The sequence below is a fragment of the Chlorocebus sabaeus genome, chromosome 4 (genome assembly GCF_047675955.1).
Source record: "Chlorocebus sabaeus isolate Y175 chromosome 4, mChlSab1.0.hap1, whole genome shotgun sequence".
Classification (NCBI taxonomy): Eukaryota; Metazoa; Chordata; class Mammalia; order Primates; family Cercopithecidae; genus Chlorocebus; species Chlorocebus sabaeus.
Genome location: NC_132907.1, coordinates 79,668,036 through 79,671,584, shown reverse-complemented (window position 1 = coordinate 79,671,584; position 3,549 = coordinate 79,668,036).

The following is a 3,549-nucleotide window of genomic DNA, read 5'->3' as shown; positions in this document are numbered from 1 at the left end:
TTTAATGTGTGGAATCTCATTATGGTAGGCAGAATAATGCCCCATGCTCCCCAAAGATATCTGTGTCTGAATCCTCAGAGCCTGTGAAGGGCTAAATGGGTTAAATGGGAAAGGAGAATTAAGGTTGCAGGTGTAACTGAGATGCTAATCCACTGATGCATTTTGAAATAGGGAGATTTTTCTGGGTTCTCCAGGTGGGCCCAGTGTAATCAGAATGGTCCTTAAAAGTGAAAGGGAATTGGAAGAGTGTCGGAGTCAGAGGGAAATGTGAAATATGGAAGAACAGTTAGAGAGAGATGTATCATTGCTGGCTTCGAAGATGGAGGAAGGGTCCATAAGCCAGGGAGTGCAGGCAGCCTGTAGAATTGAGACTGGAAAGGAAACAGAAACTTCCCCATAGCCTCCAGAAGGAACACAGCCCTGCCAACACCTTGATTTTAGCCCAGTGAAGCCTGTGTTGGACCTCTAATCTGCAGAACTGTAAGATAATAGATTTGTGTTTAAGCCACTAAGTTTGTAACATGTTATAGCAACAGAATTCTCAGGCTAGTATTCTAGTATTCTCAGGCTAGTTTTTGGTCATTTTTATTTTGGAAATACTTTTCTAGTTTAATTTGATAATTTTTATTTTGGAGGTACTTTGCTAGTCTGTTTTGAGTTTCAGTACATAAGAATAATTTTTAAAATCTTGCTAATTATATTTTACTTCAAAGTCACAAATCCCTTTCTAAGAATGACTGACTTCACAAGATATTTAGCACTAACATTTTCCCAGATGTTCATATTATTTCTGCCATAAATTAAAAGGGAGTGTGTTCAATGCTGTCATGTCTGAAGTTAACATTCATATTCTTTTGCAATGGGGATGATCCATCGTGTGTACTACATGAATCATGTCTGATGGTAGCTTGTTCCCACTGTCATTTTGTTTTCTGGTTGAAGATTAATGTGCTTAGCCACACAAACAAGAGTTCTTCATTGACCTCTACAGTCCCTGCCTGTCTGGAAACATCTATGGTTTTGCATAACCCCTGTCATTTAACTGACAGTGTTAGAAGATTTCCCCCTGATGTGTTACTGTAACCAAGAAAGCATGAACGCTGCCCTTTCTGGTGACAGCCTGCCATGGGCTGCTGTGGCTGATACTTATAGAATTGTTGCTCCGAAGTTTTGGCTCCACTTGAGCTGTCCAGGAGCCTACCTGGCATTTGTGTATTACCACTCACCTTGGATCTCCTTACCAATGTAATTATTTCCACATCAATCCAGGACTGAAAGGAAAAATTTTTTCACCAGGATTGGCAGCCTGTAGCTCTGTGACCTCAGTCAGCCCATCATGTTGTGGTGTGGTGGAGGGGGGCAAGAATTCTTTAGAGAACCAAGTTGTGAAAAAGATTTCAATCTAGTGAAAGTAAAAAGTCAGAGGACATTTAGATAGTTGCTGTATTTTGGGAAGATATCAAAACAGGTTCTTAGGGAGGAGGTATGAGGTGTTGTTTTGTTTTGTTTGTTTTTATTCAATTGTATAATGAATATAACAAATTAAGTAGCCAGAAGGAGCTGCGTATAAATTAGCACCACTTTTAAATGTCAACAATAAATTTGAGGTGAGCTTCCTGTGTGATGCCAGCATTTAAATGTCTTTCTAACCTTATATGTTTCAAATGGTGAGAGAACTGTAGCAAAAATGCAAACATAATGCCCGTGTCGTTTTTTGATTTTAGGATACGTTTCTGTCTTAAATTTTGGCCTTATGTGTCCATACTGAAGGGTTGTATGAATATTAGTACAAGGATGACTTTTACTGTGGTAAAATATGCATCACATATAATTTATATTTTAACAATTTTTATTTTTTTGAGATGGAGTTTTGCTCTTTTTGCCCAGGCTGGAGTGCAATGGTATAATCTTGGCTCACTGCAACCTCCACCTCCTAGGTTCAAGCGATTCTCCTGCCTCAGCCTCCCAAGTAGCTGGGATTACAGGTGCCCACCACTACGCTTAACTAATTTTTTGTATTTTTAGTAGAAACGGGGTTTCACCATATTAGCCAGGCTGGTCTCGAACTCCTGACCTTGGGCGATCCGCCCACCTCAGTGTCCCAAAGTGCTGGGATTACAGGCGTGAGCCACTGCGCCTGACCTTAACAATTTTTAAGTAACAGTGACATTAAGCATATACACATTGTTGTGCGACCCTCACCACCATCCACTCCCGGAACTTTTTTAAATCTCCAAGGCTGACGTTTTTTCAAAGCAGGCAACTTTAATTCCCTACCTGGTACCTGGATTCCTTTTCCTTTTCATGCTATCTTTTCATCATACCCTTCTAATCTGAGTATTTCCTCTGGGCTTAAAGATCCTCAGTGGAGAAGTACAACCTAAGAGGGAGTTAGCTGACCAAATGGATCAGGAAAATCGTGTTTTATCTCCAAAGTAAAACTATAACTGTGGGTGGCTTCTGGATGCAACTTAGAATATTATCATTGAAAAGTCCCCAAGAAACTATTAATTCAGAACCACCCTGGTGACTTGAATTTCTTGAGTGTCTTCATGGTCTTGAACCAAAGTCATTTCCACCCAAGGGAGAGTCAGGTGAAAGTCCCCAGGGAACTTAGTCTAGGCGACAGGAGACCTCCAGACTAAGCTGGTGGAGGATGGGCTTAACCTTTAAGAGAGAAGAGCAGCCCGGATCAGGGGGCATTAACATGAGTTTTCCCAGGACTTTTCTGCAAGTGGGTATTGGATGGAAATATTTGTTGTTCTCAATCAGATGAGTTTCTCCTATTTTAGTGAGACCAAAGAAAGACAATTTTAATTCTGTCCAAGCTGGTCTTGAGGATGGGAAAAAAATATCTAACTTTTCTGAATGCTCTGGAAATGTTGGGATTCTACATCAAAGTATGTAACTGTTTTAAACTGATGACTAGCCCAATATGTGAAAATATATACAAGCATGAATAACGGGATGACTAATTCCAGAATTAGCAATAATTTTCTCCTAAATAGCAAATTCCTAAAGCTGTATGATTCTGTTCGCAATAATGTTTTTCACACTGCTTAATAAGACCAGTTACTTTGTAAAACAAAGAAAAAAAAAATATATATATATATGTATTTTCATGGATCTGAAACTTTTAACTGTCTATAGGGTGGCTTGTCATAGTTGAACATCATTTAATTAAGTTATTGACTATATGTAGGTATACTTTTCCCTATAGCCATTCACTTTTTAAAAGTTTTAATTATTTAATTGACAAATTAGCTATTCATTTTCCTTCAAATCCTATTTTTATCACAATGTCCATTTTACAGCTAGACACAAAATTTAGTGGGTCCAAATTGTTCAATCACTTCTGTGTTATTTGTTCAGAACAGTGGATCTTTGCTTAATTCATTTTTGTTTTAATCCCATCATATTCCTTTAGGCCAAGAAAATGAAAGCTCATTTGGATTATATTTATGCTTAATATCAACATGGTTTAAAAGTGGACAGAAAAACACTCACTCACGTATTCAGCCACCCATGGACTGGAGCGCTCTGTAGAAC